The sequence below is a fragment of the Pygocentrus nattereri genome, chromosome 13 (assembly GCF_015220715.1).
Source record: "Pygocentrus nattereri isolate fPygNat1 chromosome 13, fPygNat1.pri, whole genome shotgun sequence".
Classification (NCBI taxonomy): Eukaryota; Metazoa; Chordata; class Actinopteri; order Characiformes; family Serrasalmidae; genus Pygocentrus; species Pygocentrus nattereri.
In genome coordinates this window covers 29,702,346-29,720,206 of record NC_051223.1, presented here as the reverse complement: position 1 = coordinate 29,720,206, position 17,861 = coordinate 29,702,346, and the positions used below count along the sequence as shown (strand labels likewise).

Genomic DNA, 17,861 nt, shown 5'->3' with positions numbered 1-17,861 from the left:
CTGGTTTCTAACACGCACGGCCAGTTTCCCAGTTGCATTAGATTCAGTCATATTAATTAAAATTTTAGAAGAATTTTTCTTCTTGGGTTTATAATTTTTGAGCTTCTCTATTATTTTTGTTTGATGCCACTCTCTCTGACAGAAGGCATATGTCTTGAATTTTTTAGTAAGAGGACTTCATGTACTGTTTTTTTATTCTTTTCTTCAAACCCGTATTCAAACTAGAAAGTTAAGATTGGCAGATTGTTTGTTCATCTGAAAAACTAGACAATCAGCATGCAGATGGCGGGCTCCTACTAGCCAATCCCAGTGAAGGAGGGGCGGGACCGGTCCGATTACGGGCGGAAAAAAAAACATACCGCGGATAAATGACTTAGGGGGCAACCGTTGCTGTCAGGACTTTGACAGCCTTCTTGCCCCCTTGAGAGGTGCAAAAGCAACACTCGCGATTTGACATTGATATGCGAAACATAACAGCAGCTAAAACTGAACGCTTGAGCTGCTTTTTTTGGTGGTCTCCACAAGCCAGAGTCCTGTTACAGTGTCAGTCCTGTAGAGAGCAGTAAACGGTTTTATTGCATTGTTGTTATACGGGGCCGAGCTGTAACATTACTGTACATGAGGCGAAGGGAGGAGCGACTTGGGAGGGAGAGAGTGTGTTTCTCCTGATTTTCATGTCCCCGTCGTGGCAGCCCGAGCACTTTTCGCATCCCGCCGAGGAAAACGATCTCCGAGCGAAGTCGTTGGAGAGGCAAAAGTAGGAGCTGCGCGAAAATTTCGTGTTTAATGTTGAGGCATTAGCCCGAGTTAGCTCCCTCTCTCTGCTCTGCTTTGCGCGGTGTTCTGGAGGGAGGCATCCACACTTGCACTGGATACGGCTTTCCACCACCGACCACTGCCTCAAAAGACCTTGCGAGTAAACACCCGATTCACACGGTGAGTCGACTCCGGGTTTCCTAATTCTCCCTCCACTCTCCGCACACACCCTACCTTACTTGCTTCAGACATTGGGCGGTTTTATAGCCACCATTCAAAGCTAGTGAGCGCCGCCAGAGTGCCTGCGCGGTTTGACAGATCAGCAGCAGCAACAGCAGCGCTCACTGTAGTTAGCCAGCCTGCTAGCGAGAGGCAGCTAGCTAGCTAGCACTGGTAATGTCCACTTCCTTCGGACAAGTAACTCATTTGTTAGCGGTTTAGGAGCTCAGAGCGATTGAATATGTGCACTGAAGTTGGGCGACGTTGTTCTAACGGCTTGAGACCTTCTGGGTCTGCAGCCAGACGGCGTATAAAAAGGCCCAACTCGGGTATAAAACAGACAACTGTACGAGCAAGCGTCTTAGCTAGTGTTCACATTGGCACACGCACCAGCGCTCATTTACAGACATTTTAGGTCAAGTTCACGCTGGCAACTACATTAACCCTTATATTAGGACGTCTGTACCTCGTTCACATTGCCACACACAGCAACGCTTGTTCGGCTCATATCAGAGTGTTTTAGAGTGTTTTATCTTGAGTTCACATTGCCACATAAACGCTCGTTGGCATATAACCTAGGTTACAGCACTCATTTTAGTCTGTGCTTACCCGGCCACATACACAGACTTTAACACTCATTTAACGGCATTTTAGCTTTGGTTCACATTGCCACGTAACGCTACCACTAAACCACGCTCACATTACTCGTTTAGGGGTACGCTGGGCATGCACAGAGACCCGTGCATTAGTTGATCACTAACCTGTTTGAGAGTACTGTAGCTAAAGAACATGGATCATGAACAGGTAAGTGTGGGGAATTTGTGAAAATAGTGAAAAGCATTCCAGCCCCATGCAAACTGATGCTTATAGACACGGATTAGATAGGTAACCGAGACTTCTCCTTTGCTCAAAGTGTGTGATAAGCTTAGTTAAGAGTGTGCCTGATTTACAAGTCCAGATGCGCACATGCAAACAGTAAAGTCTTACATAAGTTTCTTGTTGTGGAATTGGTTCCTTAGAAGTGTTTCATGTATTATTTGTTACTTTCTGCTGTCTGTTGGTGAAGTACTTAAAAAAAAATCTCATTATAACTAATGCACAAACCTGTTGAGTTTGTGGTTTGTAAATATTGTAAAACATTTAACTTGTAAATATTGCAAAACAGCTTTTATTTGTATACTGTTTTTTTTTTGTCTGTTTTCCATAGCATGTAGTATATAGTTTAGCTGGAGTTCATTCAGGTTCTGTGCTCAGTATTAATCCTTGCAGCCGAAGTAGTAGCTGCCAAACTGGTCTGTGCAACAGTTGCAAAATACATGCAAACCATATAGTAACTGATCATCTTTTGAAAAAGAAATGTATTTATATTTGCTGTTGCCTCCTAGGTATGATCGCATATTGAAGTCATAGTAGAATTGTCACTAGAGATCACCGATGGCAAGCATTAGAGACAGGGAGATAGCCTGACTTGACCTGTAATTGGGGGGAAGCGGGGCTTTAATAGATGGAAGTGACCTCCCCTGGCCCCTCTCCCAGTAGCCTGCCTTACTCGTGCTATGTGGGGCAGCGGTGCTGAGCTCCGTGGATATGTGAAAAAGAGTTCAGTTATATAAGCAGTGTGCCGCGGATGTCCTGAGCTCCGTCCTCACAGCTGTGATGTCAGAGCCCTTGAAGAGCATGATGGGTAACTGAAGTTGCCTTGCTTTTCATCCAGCTGACGTGGATGGGCTTCTGTTGCAATGTAAACATGGTTTATTTGTGGCTTGCCTTCTGCATAATGAATGGATTGCCAGCTAAATGTCACTGCATTTTTAAATACTATGTAGTTTATAGCATTAACTTTAATGGCTTCATTCTGTGTCTAAGACACAGGAAAGGCATTGTGCTTTTATATTAAAATAACCGAAAAGTGGTCACGTGTCATGTACTCATTTGTGGGGATGCTTTAAAGTGCTTTAAAAGAGAAACTCTTGTAAACAGACAAAGCAGTGTTTTGTGGCTCTGTTCTTCAGATTTAGAGCATGATAAGGATCCATACCGTCGGTTCAGTAGACCTACTTTTCAGAATATCTCCTCAGTCCTGGCCTAGCATAGTATTTCACACCTTTGTTGAGTGAGTTTGGTACTGTACACAAAAATGAAATTGAAATAAAAGACCTGGATAAGACTGTTGTGACAAAACCCATTATCTTCAGTCCAAGGCTTTTATATACATTTAGAGATTCTTTACTTTGCCATATATGTTTTATGTGGAAAGAAATCCATTGTTAAAAAAATAATAATATATTGCAATATTGGCTGGACTAGTGGTTTTTGTTTATCGCTTGACCTTGGTCTGTACATTTCATTCTGATATCAAATGTAAATGAATCAGAATAGAAATACACATTGCAAAACTGCTCCAGTCAGTCAAGTTTCAAGGTTTTATTATGGTTTTCTTAACATGTAATTACACAGAATATCCAGATTATTTGCAGAGGATCCTAGTGCTGTGTTGTAAGTAGGGTTGAGTATCAATAGTCAGTACTTTTATGAATAAAAGTAAATGATATCCAGCCTTACTTTAACAGATAAATATGCATTAGTACATAGGTGTAGTTCCCTTTGCTCTAGCAGCAAAAACTGGCCAGATGCTTTATCAAGGCAGAAAACATAACAGTCCTCATGTTTAGATTTATGTTTTTTTAAATAAACTGCATTTTCCTTTATTGCTAATTTGCAGCCTCACCAATTAGGGTATGTTTTCAGGGCTGGCTGGGTTGGTGTGTAGAAAGCAGCGGTCAGGCCAAAGGTTACACACTCTCGTGTTCTTATTTCTCCCTGTATAAAGAATGTTTTTATTCAGGATTGGCTGTCATATGCAGAGCTGGACTCCAGAGACAGCGGGTCAGATGAGCTCAGTTACGTTGATACACAGCATGCCGCTCTGTATTTTAGCACTGCCAATCTCTGTACTTATCTGTTTGAACATAATTGCTGTTTTTAGCACCAGAAGTGCTACATCTCTTTTGATGTGTGACCTGTTACATAATTCATTGCCAAGCATTAAAGAAGCCTTGCTAACCTTGCTCCATGGCTGCGTTAGCGGCGGAGGGGGAATGCATAATGGCAGGTGCTGGGGCTGAACTTTGAAATAGTTTGAAACGTTTGCGGAGGGCAGTGCAGCTTTGTGGCTGATAAGCCCAGCCGCTGTCCTGTGAAACAGGACAGAATTTATCAGTGTGCAGTTTGATCACCAATAAGCGTCAGCCACCGTCGCCCTGGGCCTGTTGAGATAACACTGCCGTGTGTGCTCACACTCATGCGCAAAAACACACTCTCATCTGGGGGCTTGCTTCACGCTGCTTGTATCCAAGATCTTCTCCTCCTCATCCTTCCCTGTTGCAGTGCCAAGATTCCGGAATTCCTCATTTCATTTGTACTGAGCCTCTGAAAGCTTCTTTTCCTCTGGCCTCTGTTGGGCAGTTGTTCCGGCATGGCTGTGGTTTTCATGTTGATGAGAACCAGTGGACGCCTTGAGCTGTGATCTGGCCTGTTGAGATAGCCTCCCTCCACCCTCCCTGTGGACCCCACACACTCATACAGACACAGCTAAACCAGAGAGCACTGGGCATGCTCAGGAATATAATACATAAACCAGTCCTTATTGGAGGAGAGAACTGAGAGGCTGTTTTATGTAGCCACACTTCACACTTATTAAGAGCTCTAAAACTCAGTACTGCTTTGTGGCCAGGCTTGATGGTTTTCTTCCCTGTTGCTCTTCTGGCTCTCAGTTCCTTTGGCTTCTTTTTCACCATTGTGAGGCAGAGTGGTTAACAAGTGGGAAGAAGGCACATGTTTGCTGGAGTTAATGTGGTGAATGAAGTGTGCCTGCATGTTTAGAGAAACGAAAATAAATATGGAGGCTGTAGTTGGTCAAGTTTGGTGTTTTTTTTTTTTTTATTCTTTCAGAGCCATGCATATGCTCTTAAGGTGTGCCTTAGGTTGGCAGTGAAAGAACCGCAAAGAGTTGTCTCCTGTTTAATTTACACATGAGTGAACTATAAGGGTTGTGTTTGACTCTGTGTCCCCGTTGGGATTATCTTTTTTTGCAGTAACGTAACATGTGACAGACTATTTTCAGCAGCACAAAGCTTTAACATTTCAGAGTAAAGTACCACACCATAAAGACCCCTTAGCGTTAAGTCTTCCATTAGTCTATGGAGAGTAAGGAAGGGTGCAGATTGCTCTGAAATTTCAGTAGTGCTGTTTTTTTTCTTTTTTTTATTAGTGTTCTGTGTTTCAGGAGGAGTCTTTTGGTTCATGAAATTACTTAATATTTCACATCAGATAATTTCACCAGAGAATGCAAATCACTTACATCACTTACTAATAGAATTTTATCACTTCTCATTTATTTTTACTTGTCATTTTGGAATTAATTGGATAATGGTAGACTTGTGAAATAGACACATAGCAAATCGATTCTTAGCACTCTAAGAGAGTGACTAACAGACGAATAGTTTGCCAGACAGTCTGATACATTTCCACCAATTGCAGTATTATGTTTAGTACTAAGCTCTGTAGATAATGTGCATTGAATTGGATGAGGAGAGAGTTGGCAGAAAATAAAAGCCTTTGTGGGAATGGAGTCACTTTTCTAGATATAGAGAAAAATAATGAGCTCTGAAAGGAAAGGGTTGTGGATGGACTAGTGTTTGATTTGTGGTGAAGGAGGATAGTGAGAGGTTAACTCTGTCAGCATACCCGTCTTCCGTGCATTTAGCTGTTTCTATAAACAAACTTGTATGTCTCCACATCTCTCAGCTGAAGCTATATTTAGGGAAATACCCTCATGTTCATTGGACTAGGTGGTCTTAGCGTGAGCTGGTTGGAAAGCTTTTGGTCATGGAAGGAACCCTCAATCAGCTTTCAGTATGAAACAGGTCACTTGGGTGAAGCAACAGTCAGTCATTTTTAAAAGTCTTGTTTAAATGTTATGCTTCAGAAATTAAATGGACTTATTCCAGGAGTTAAGAGTTTGGCAACCAAGGTGTGCTCTATGTCTTCATCAATTTCTTTTATTTTACGCATTTGATATTTAGGCCACCACTCATGCCAGAGGCCTGTTTTTATCACTGAATATCTCTATATACAAACACAGAATGGACTGTTGTTCTTTACACAGCATGCTGCAGTATTTTATTACAGGCCCTTTCTCTCATCGAAGTTGGAAATTATGAGCATATGCATCAGCATGTTGAGTGCGCAGTTGTGTGTGTGTGTGTGTGTGTAATCAGACGACACAATGAGAGGTTTAATATCCCAGTGAAGCTTCCACTGTACCCCACAGTGATGCCTCCCCTCTTGCATGCCTGTTACAACTTATGCCATATTGCTGCAAGCTCTTCCATTTTTTTGGCTGCTTATTTAGCGTCAGTGTTTGACCTGAAAAAGTCTCTTTGGTTTCCTGTAATCTTAGGAATGGAGATGTTTTGAGCATGTTCAGATTGTGTACCTCAAATATGGATTGGCTAGACCTTTAAATGGACGAACAAGCTACATCAACAGGCATTGATGGCATGCAGGCTGTTAAGATATCATTGTGACTTTTATCACAAGGAAAAGAGGCTAGAAGAAACTGACCATCCAAGGAAACAACCAGAAGAAAATTTGACACAAAGCACTTGGTTTGACCGCAATTAAAACTGCAACACCATTCCAGCATTGTCGAGCTCTGTGTGCATTTCTTGAGTAATTCCTAGAGTCAGTGCCAAAGCTGTCAGCAGCTGTTAAAATGAATCACACATAACAGCCAATAAAGGCCAATGGATGGGCCTTGGCTCTCCATGCCTGTGGAGAGACGGCGGGTGTGAGAAATGAGGAGGGGTCTGAGCCTGGAGGTCACATCCCATAATGAAGGCTGTGGGAGATCACAGCATTTAGATTACTGCCACTCTGCCAGCGCTGTGAGGGGCCCGCATAGCAGAAACAGGAACCTCATCAACAACACTTCTCTGTTTGTTGATGTTGCTGCCGCTGCAAAAAGTGCTGAATTTACCTTCATTTGTCAGCTTGTCCAGATTGCTATCTAGCACACCTGTTGCACTCTGCGTCTGGCAAAATTGAGTGTGAAAAGTCATGTATTATCATCTGTCAGGATTTGCTGCTCAGCTTATGTGTGAGCATAGACAACAACTCATATTTATCAGCACCACTGAAGTTAGACAGCTCATTTGAGAGCAACTTTCTATTGTCCTTACTGAAAACAAATCGAAAGGCGTAAATCTGGATCAGCACTCCTGACCAATGCCTTTGTTGTAAGCATTGTCTACAGTTATGATGTTTGTTGTAATAATTGGCCCAGTCTGATCTGTGTTTCACTGTGTTTTATTTCTATATTCCTTCTGCTGATGGAGAAAGAGTGACAGGACTGCAGGACAGCAAGAGTTCTCTGTTATGCTACACATATGTTCACATGGGCAAGTGCAAAAAATTAATTATAAAGCTTAATATATTCATGATTTGCACTTTTTGAATAAATAGCCTGTAGTTCTTCTGTACATTTGCTTTATACATAAGTGATAAGGCAGAAAAGAAGCTGTTTAGTGAGGTTTTGACTAGGTTTGACAATTTAGGCTTGGCTAATTATTTATTAAAACTGGATACCTGCTGCACTAGTGCCATGTAAATAGAATGCTAATATGTACTGTTTTAAAATTTGTTGCAGACCTTTTGAATATTACAGATCCTGCTGATTAAACATTACATTCCAATGATGCTTGCTACTGTTTTTGTTTTATGAAAAGGTAACATGTAAAATGTGCTTGTTAGTATTTTACAAACTTACCAAGACTTGCTCTTACAGAGTTTAGAATTATTGATTCATTTTGATTGATGTTTACCATAAGTTAAACACTGATGCAGTGTATGATTATGACTGCTTTTGCCAACCCTGTAGTAGGACTGCTTAAACCTGAGCAACTAGTTGTGGAGTACATTTGGCAGTAAGTGAACATGCTTTGCACTATACGTCAGATTAAAGAGGTACAAATGACAGGTTGGCGAGTTGTGGTTGTTTTAAGGCTTTTGAAAGAACGCAATGGTTGTTGTTGGCAGTGTATGCCACTTGAAATGGCATAAAAAAATGAATGTTTTGGTGTCTCATTTGATTAAGTATAATGCTCCTAACTCTCAAGTATGACCTGTTAGAGACAGAAAATAAGGGATTTCTTAGTATGCTTAAGGTCCACGTGAACGTGAAAGCCAGGAAGAGAGCATGGCTCTTGGTCGCTCTCTTAGTTTAACTCTCACTTTCCTGCAAGTGTTAGTGAGAGTACAGGTAGTGAACTGAATGAGGCCCTTGGGTGTACTTCAGTGTGTGGTTTACAGGTAGACTGTGTGTGGTGTGTGTGGGGGGTGATGCATGGAGTTAGTCTTAGAGAGCTTCACTTTGTGGATGGCTTAGGGAAATCTGATACTGCAGCCTGGAGAGGCAGCATTAGCTAGGGAGCTCTATGAAGACTGAACTGACCCATCCATTAGGAGGTGCATGGCACAAAACACACACACACACACACACACACACACCAGCAACATGGCTGTGGGGCTGCTAGCCCCTCTTTAGGAGCCCCTTTGAGTCACATTAGTGTCTGCTGTAGACACATTCTTGTCAGCATGCTTGTTATATTGATTAATATTGACATGCCCAGCTTGGCTTTATTGTGAAAGTGTTGGGTGGGTCCATGCCTTATCCACATCATTTATCCTAAAGACAGCACTAGGCTGATATTTCACATTTCCCAAAAACGGTAATATGTTTTGCACCCTTTCAAAATTTCTTTGTTCTGGACTGCTTATCTTATTTTGCACTTTTTGCATTGGGGATTGAAGTGCAGATTTCTGCAACCACATTATAAACTGTCCCACAACACTGCGCTTTTCAAACTGTCTTGGATGGGACCTGTCATATTTCTGTATGTGTTAAGCTGAGATGACATCTCAACATCTGTCTTCTATCGACTAGATCAGAAATTGCAGGATACGAGTCCTTGGGTCTGCGAGGAATTGGCAGCATGTATGAATATGGAAGGTTCCACATGTTGCTCAGGATCCACAATTTCCTCTGTACAGTTCTTGACCTCAGTAGTAACTGTTGTTTGTAGAATTGTCCACAGCTTATATATAGCTTAAGACAGTGACCAGATACATCAAGCAAATGTATAAGCACTGCCTTCTCTACTCTACTCTACTGCCTTCTCTACTCTAATGTTGCGCTTTATGCTGGACAAAGCGTTGCTTTCAAAGAAGCACCTTTGAAATTTACTAGAGAGTTAGATGGCTGTTTGAGGCACCCTGCAATGCAAGCAGAAGATCCTCTTTTCTTACTTCAGCCAGCAAAATGAGAGAAAAAGAGGGAAAAAAATAGGTCATGCATCAGAGCAGCATTCCTTTATCTGAGAGCGGTGTCTAAATGGTGTCCAACACTTACTGCCTCCCTCTCTGGTTCCTGCAGAGAGGCAAGAGGGGAAAGCTATTTGACTTGGCATGCAGGCTGTGTGGATGGGCCTCATTTTGGATTCTACCCCAGCGGATCAATCTTAACGCTGGCCAGATTCCGTGTGCGAGTGCTTTTACTATAGCCTGTGTTCCTATAGAGCTTTTACAGTGCTAAGAAGTGAAGTGAGCATAGAGTGAAAGTGTATAAAGGGAATTTCTTTTGTCTTGAGGCGTTTCATCCAAACAAGGTAAGAAACAGAACACGGCTCCAACAAAAAATAGGTGTAAGTTATGAATGCTCTTCAAGATATATAGCTTAGTAAAACTGTTTTTCCTGAAAACAAATGGGGTTAAATGGAAAGTGAATGTTTCTCTGAGGTAAATGTGTGTGATATTTCTCCAGTCATGCCCTTTGCATATATACTAGAGTTGCCCAGGAAAGCCTTCTTTCCCTTTGGGCTCATAAGCTGTGCTATGTGTTCATAGACTCATCTGTCACGGCAAACAAAGAGATGTTGACCATCTGTAGCAGCTCTATGTGTTTGTATGTGAGCATATGTGTGTTCGCAACAGTACACATTTATTCTGCGGTTCACAGCGTGTGGAGCTGTTTTTTGACTCTTTGGGTCTACATGAGAAAAATTGCCATCTGGAGGCAGTTTCAGGTTGAGCTCAGAGGTCATTCGGATTCTCTGTATCATGTCCTGCAGCTCTTTTTTTTTCAAAACCTTTACTTCGCATCCAAGGTATATGACACTTTTATTATCTGTTGTACAGGACGATGTCATCACAAGCACACAGATTAGAATGAGAGGGGATTGCACATGGACGGTTCAGAAAGTGCAGGTTTGCTTTGATCTGGATTAGGCTAAATATTTTGAAAAAGCACCCCTTTCAGCTGTCAGCACAGCCTCACTCTCTCACTCTCTTTGGCCACTATTTCGCTCACGGGCTGCTGACTCTCAGCCCCACCACACACAAAGGAGGAATTTAAATAACCTGGATCTGAGTCTATTCTCTATTCCCCCCTCATTCTGTTCTTATCTTTCTTTCAATCTGAAGGAGGCCAGACACAGTAACAGTATCACTTTTTTCTCTTAGATAAATTTCGATCGAACCTCCTGGTGGTCACAGTGAAAGGGCAGAAACCAACCAGTGGTCCAGCCGCTTGGAGCTTTTAACTGGCGAAACAATAGCGTGTGAGATAATAGTGTTGACTTTATTCCTGAGACAAGGTGTTTTTCATTCACCGCCTGTAGTACACATAGCTGATACCACACAATGGTACAGGAATCACAGCTAGTGAATTGATCAGGTGGAGCTAACCAAGGAAAACAGTATGACGGTCAGATTCTGCTGGTTTTAACCCTGCCTCATAGATCACATTTGACACAGATGCATGTGCACAGATACATATTCATACCACATTGCCACAATGCACTGCCTTACAACAGGGTTATCAAACATGGGGTCATACAACGCAGTGTGAATCACATCATGGTGAAATTTAAGTACCTGTTTTTGAGAAGATGTGTTTATGAACACTGAACCACCATAAGTGTTCTGTTTAATCAGTTCTAATGTGTGTGTATAATGACTTATTTCTGTACTGTGGGCACCTTTCAGATGCCAAAGATCAACTCAGTAGAGAGGCTTAACTCCCTGCACTGGATGCTGAACTGAAGATCAAAAATTGAAGGGGCTTTACTTTCCCATCCTCTGCTGACTTGCTTCAAATTTTCATGGCAAAATGAGTCAAACAAAAGAAACTGCACTTGCTGCTTGGTTTAAAACGGGCATTGTTAAATGCACGCTGTCTGACCAGTGAAGTGCTTTTTGCAACTGATGGTTAGAACTAATTAAATAAAGGTGCAAGTATTTGCACAGGAAACTCTCTGCTCTTTATTCCATGATTTTTCAGGTAGAATGAGTGGTTTTGGCAAATGGTATAATTAATGTATTTTTGCACCTGCATTTAATATTATATACATAGCTCAAAGAACAAGGAAAAGAGCCAAACTATAATTCCTATGGTATGGATATTGGATAGGACCACAGTGCTGGTGCCAGACACCCACTGAATAATGAGTTAGAGCTTTTTACTTTTCAATGAAAACTTCACTGTAGAGCTTCAGGGCAAAGAAAAAAAAAACACTTAGATGAGTTTCTAGCAGTGGTGTCTTATGTCAACATGGGAGGATCCAGCGTCCATTCAAGTGACCTGCATAGTTTAACTTGATACGTGGCCTTCCCTTCTCATCTGACAGTAATTGAGAGCTCCCCTTCACATTGCCACATACAGTAGGTAACTAAGAACCAAGATGTACTCTGTCCTCACCTGGGCTTCTTTAAGTCTAATAGGATTACGATCTTGGCTGCTGGGTAACCGTCAAAAGGTCTCTCTTGCCTTCCCTTTTCTTTCGGCCAGTCTATATGATTGCTCAGTACTCATTTAACTCATTGCCAGTACATTGACACCCTCCTACACTATGTGTGCCCAGAGATATACAGTAACACTTGATATTCAGTGACAAGATCGAAATGTGAAAGTTCACAAGATATCGTTTCGTCTTTTGGCTTTGATTTCAGTTTCACTGTACACCACACAGGTGGTCTCCATGAATGTTAGACGTCTCTCATCAGCGCTGACAGCATTTGTCATCCGGCTCCTATCTCAGTCAGTCTCCACGGATGACCTTTTCCATTGGCGTCTGTTCTGTAAAATAAAGGGACATCGGACATCCGTGAAATCAGCAAGCCAGAATGTCATCAGATTTGTGTTCCTTAAAATGTAATCTTTTCTAATTGAATCTGTCGGAAATGTATGCTGTACACACTTGGCGCTGATGTAAAGCCAAGAAAGAATGAGAGATTGTATTGAGAGAGGATTTTTTTTCACCCATGACTCAGATTCTTTTTTTTTCTCTGTAGATTGCTTTATGCAGCTGGTTTGTCGTATATAGTTAATGCCACACTGCTATACTGCTTTTCTAAGCCATTCTGTCATTATTGTTCTTGGGGTGGAATCATTACAGTGAATAATCTTGGTTACCAGACATATATTGAGCTGATGGTGCAACATTTTTCTGAATAGCTGTGCTTTTTTGGCCAGTTACTGTGAGAAGTTTGCAGCAGTGTCAGCCAATCTGTGAATCGTTTTGCTGTTGTGAAGCATGAATTTGAAGGATCTTGGAACCAGGAGCCTGAAAGCTGTTGTATTTTAATAAGGTTGATATTTGGACTTTTGGAGATTCCTCTGTAGGTTGATGTCTTAGTATCCATAGTGACTACAAATAATAAATTGTGTATATGTAATAACACATGGAAATTTTATCTCCATCTGCTTGCGTTGTTCACATGGAACACATCCTGAAACATAAAATTAGAAAGTCTTCAAGTTACATAATGAAATTTAAAGGCAATGTGAAAATGCTCACTGTAGACAGCCATATGCTCACTGTAGACAGATTCATGACAGCAAATTTACCAAGTTGTGCTGAGACAGGCCGCCTAAGTACCTCAGGTAGCTATAGGATTACATCAGTAAACCTTTTAGAGGCAATCCGGTTGCATGAAGCCTTTGGTCAACTTTGACCAAACGACTCTTCCCTGACTAAACCCATGGCTGCTGAACACTAATCTGCTTTACTATCTCCTTTCCCTTACAGGCTTTGTACAGTCCAAACCCCTGAAAGATCTTCTCTAATGAGTCTTTGTATTCGTGTTATATCTGAAATAGATTTACTTTTCCTGAACTCTTTTTATGGTGAGGACCTGCATTCAAATGTGCAGGATGAAAAGGCTCTTGGTTGTGGTCATAATTCCAAATTGTATATGCAATTTTCTTATTTTTATTCTTATTTTTATTTATTCTTATACTTAAAAGTTTTGGAAAGCCTGAGCTGAAAATGAGAGAGCTTTTCTTGTGGTCCTGTGCATTCTGGCCATCACATTGTAGAAGATGCTGATTTTTTTTCCCCATAATGATGTGAGATATTTTACAGTTGGAGTGTTTGAGTTGGAGCCGAGTGTTGTTCAGAATAGAGAATGCCTGTCATAAAGCCTGTAATTTACTGTGTAGTAATCTAATCACTGGGACTGGAGAATTTGTAGCATCTATGATTATGATATTATTATCCCGTGTGGTTTCTTTCATAGATCACATAATTATAGTGGAGAGCTGTGTGCTGATCTCTAAAACTTAATAATAATTGAATTGTAATAATAATAATAATAATAATAATAATAATAATAATTACTGTTAGTCAGGCACCTGTACAGCCATTCGTGTCTCTCCAGTTCATGCAGAGGGCACTAGTATGTCATCCTGACAGCTGAACAGCTACACTTTAGTTTGGATTGATGCTGCAACAGGTGAAGTCAGTTTTTTAGCCTGGCTTGGCAGCTTTCCACTGTCATGCAGCCTTCATCTAGAACCAGAATCCAGCATCATCTATCACTCTGCCAGCAGAGAGAACACCCTCCCTGCCAGTTCTTTGGGCAGGCATGACTGGAGTGTAATGGACAATGTGGAGGCTGCAGAAGATGAGCAGTAGTCTAGCAAAGCGAGAATCATAAGGGTACTTTGTGGAGGGAGAGAGAGTGTGATTGAGCCAGTGAGAAAAATTAAGACTCTTTCAGTTTCCATGGAGTTTCTTTGAGAAAACACCAGATTGGCTCATTGAAATAGAATACGAGAACCAGTATTTGTCTGTGTTAATTAGACATTATGTATTTGTGTAGAAGGTAGTGGTGCTTCACTATGTAAAGTTCACAGAGACTAGCTGTATGTCTTGCTGCCCATCTGCTACAGTTTCACCAGCCTGTTAGACTGTTCAAGCAGCCTGAACCATCCCATGGCCTACATTATTCCACCACCAGCATGAGAAAACAGGAGTGCTGAACCTTGACATTAACGTCGGACATATTAATTTTTCTGATGGATGTTTAAGCACTCCTTTAGAAAACATTTCATTATCGTGTTGGTCAGCTGCAGAACTCATTGATATTTGAAACATTCTAAATGAAATGTTGAAAGGCACGTGCACTTAAGGCATTTTATGTAACTGTCATTTCATTTGCTGCCTCTCAGATTTTAATGAGAGGCTTCTCAGGAGAAACCATTTCGTGATCAGAAAGCTGATTATCAGTTTTATGAATGACTGGGGGAAGGAAAGGAGAGTGCTGGGTAATAATGATGGCTAACTGAAAAGGAAGGTGGCTGTCTAAATATGAATAAAGTGTATTCTTTGAAAGAGAAGAAAAAAAGAAAAGTAGAGAATGAAAAATAAGGTCTTGTCTGACTTTGAGGGCAGTGGCAAACCTCTATGTTCTGTGTGTGGTGTTTTCTGCAGCTCTTTGCTAACAGGGTAGGTTTTGATTAAGTTATACAGTTTACTTTCCTCTACATCTCACTGTTTTCATGCAAGATCATGTGTTAGCAGTGGATTCATCACAGTTTTGCTCAACTAAAGGCACATACTAAATGAAGCAGAAATGGTTTGAGGAGATGTTGTTTATAGTTTTGGTTCTCCTTTGTTGTGCTAGCTTTTGTTTGATCACGCTTGTAATATAACTCTGGTGGACTGACTGTTTGATTTATAGATACGTTTGCCCGAGTTCAGATATTCTTTGGTGTTCTGCTGTCCATGTGAAGAAAAATGTGGGGGATTACACATTGTGCCTATGTTTCTTCCTCTTTATGTTTTTTTTTTGTTACTCACATCTGCTTTTGATTTTTCAATAACACAAAATGGATTTTCTTCTTTTGCTTGATTTAGGTTTTTTTTTTTTTATTCCACTGTTTCAAATTGATCCATTACATATTTAGAAAGAGAGATGTTTTGTTTTTCATTGTGTTATAGAAGAGTGATGTACATAAGGTTAGGGATGCTACCTTAGCTGTTTTATCCCCCTCGCATACACTTGGGATTTTGCATTGTAGATAATGTATTTACATAATCCATGTAATCTATTAAAATACGCATTTGTATTAGGTCTAGCAACATAAAGATAAAGAGCACAACACAACATTTTTGTGGATATTTGGTTAATATCCCTCTTTGAAAAAGGAAGTCTTGGTGTTGATTTCTGTGCATGTGTGAATTACAGTGGAAATACTCTATACCTAAACCTGTGTACCTGTGACTTCCTGTCAAGACTGGCCTAGAGAAGACTTTTGAACTTGTGGGTGTGAATTTTCATGTTTTCATGTTCTTCTTAGCTGTTGATACTTAAAAGCTCTCAACTGCCTTAAGCTCAAATGAACCATATTACTCACTGCTGTCCTCTACCGTACCAGTAAGAGAGCTTTTTGTTGTTTTTGATATGTTTTAAAAAAAAATATTTTTTTATATTTATGTATTTGCCTCAAATCAATGGACTAAAATGCACCCAGTTCACATTATGTTTGTTGCAATGTAAAAAAAGGGATTGTGAAAGCTGACAATTGTGGTCAGATAAAGTAATTGTGATCAGCTCAAGTAATTGTGATTAGGCGATTATGTAATAATTGTGACAGGCTTAGTGTTTTAGTCTGTGTGTCTTCCTTTCAACCCATATCTGTTTTAAAATCAAAAATTGGATATCAAAAAAAAAACCTTTTTTTTTTATTTTAAAACAAGCAGGGGTTGTTTCCAATGAAACATGCATTTAAATAATAAATTCTTAGCTTTTTTCATTTTCCATTTCCTGTCGTTTGTTTTGAGTTATTTTTTCCTTGTTGTTCTCTGTTCAGATCCTCATGTTTCCTCCTGCTGGTTACTTTTGCACGTTTGATGAAATTAATTTAAAATGGAAGATTTTTGTGTTTTGTAAGTTTGATTTCTCATTTTATTGTTAAGAATGGAAAATGGAAAAATGCTGAGAATTTTTGTTTTTTAATTTTTACTCCATTTTCTCATCTCTGATTCCACCCGCTAGTTAGGACTCCCCTTATCACACAATACTACCTAGGCACTAGGAGGATCAAGGCTAGGATAGGCTTCCTCTGAGACCTGCCACAGTTTTTTGAACTGCCACTAATGTAATGTCACCAACTGCCAAATCTGTTACGTCAGCAAACAGATGCCTGCACTGACTGACATCACTCTGGGTGATCACTCTGGATTTGGGTTGAATTTTCATTGTTATCTTCATTTTGAACTTGTTTTCTCATTCTATGTCGCTCTGTGAACATATTGAACATTCTGTGTCGTGTGTTGAAGCAGTTGCTGCTGTTGATGAGGTTGTCATGATGAGGGCCTCTGTGGAGCTTCCTGGCATCCTCTCACTTTCCGCTGGGGAGGTGTTCATTTTTCCATGTCAGGAGGAAGTTGTTCATTGTTATTCAGCAAAAGTGTTAGGGACACTTTAGGGAACATCAAGGGTTGTCCTCAGGCAGGGAGGCAACTAGAAGAGGTAATTAAGGTGCCAGTTGATGGGTTTGCATGAGAAGAGGGGGCTTTCCTGATGATTCTCTCTACTGTAATTTAAATGTGACACATAAGACAGGGGGTAGCAATATTTTGTTGTTGCTATGATACATTATGTCACCGTTTGTTTGAGTATTTCATGGGTATCATCAGTACTTCTAGAGCACTGTTTACAGCATGTATCATAAAAAATATATTACACCAAGCATAGAAAGCTTGTCAGCCTGTTGGGCCATTATCCTTTCATTTATCTTACCAATAGTTTTATTTTCCCACCTGTTATTGTTAAGTAGTTTATTTTGGTGAACTATTTTAGTGAATGACTATACTGTTATCTTTATAGGTCTTATTTAAATTATACTTCAATTTATACGTGAAAATATTTTCAACACGTGTTTGGAATCATCTCATCGCTTCATGTCCATTCAGGGTTTTGGCTTTGGCACAGCTCTTGTTTGTTACCAACTTACTAGACATGTGTTTAAATCATGTCGTCATTTTATATGAGTCATTTTATATGAGTCAAACCACTGAGCATTAAAATGCTCTGTGGTGTTCTTTGTGATTCTTCTGAACTTGATGGGTGTTTCCTTTATAATCACTGGACCGTCCAAAACGCTATGCAAAGCATAGCCAAAGCAGCATGGATGCACAGCATACTGATCGATCTCGCATTATTGGACGTGCATGAGATCTGCAGTAGTTTTAAACTGCTTCACATTCAATGGATGTGACGGTCAAGGCTCTACAGTAAGCTGTTGGACACCATCCTCACTGGTGGAAGCAGTTGGCTAAGCAGGTTGAGGCATTGATTGTGGAGTACTTTGAATGACACGTGTGTTTGTAGAGGGTAGAGGGTCAGGCCAGGTCTTGCCCTAACAGGTTGGTGTAGGCCACTCATGGCATGTCATTTGCAAGAGTGGTATGACCTCTGGTGATCCTGCCTGGTGTGAATGATGGCTGTGGGAGTATGGAGTTATGTGTGTGGGAATGCGC

General features: G+C 40.6%; 1 protein-coding gene across 2 annotated transcripts in view; it reads left to right on the top strand.

The window, feature by feature from the left end:
• Nucleotides 1-612: 612 nt before the first annotated feature.
• The window catches only part of thrab (thyroid hormone receptor alpha b), a 151,081-nt gene continuing 133,832 nt past the window's right edge, over nt 613-17,861 (top strand). For both annotated transcript variants that reach the window (XM_017702462.2, XM_017702470.2), the window contains exon 1: nt 613-936. The gene's annotated coding sequence lies outside the window, so the exon portion shown is untranslated. The remainder of the gene's footprint in view (nt 937-17,861) is intronic.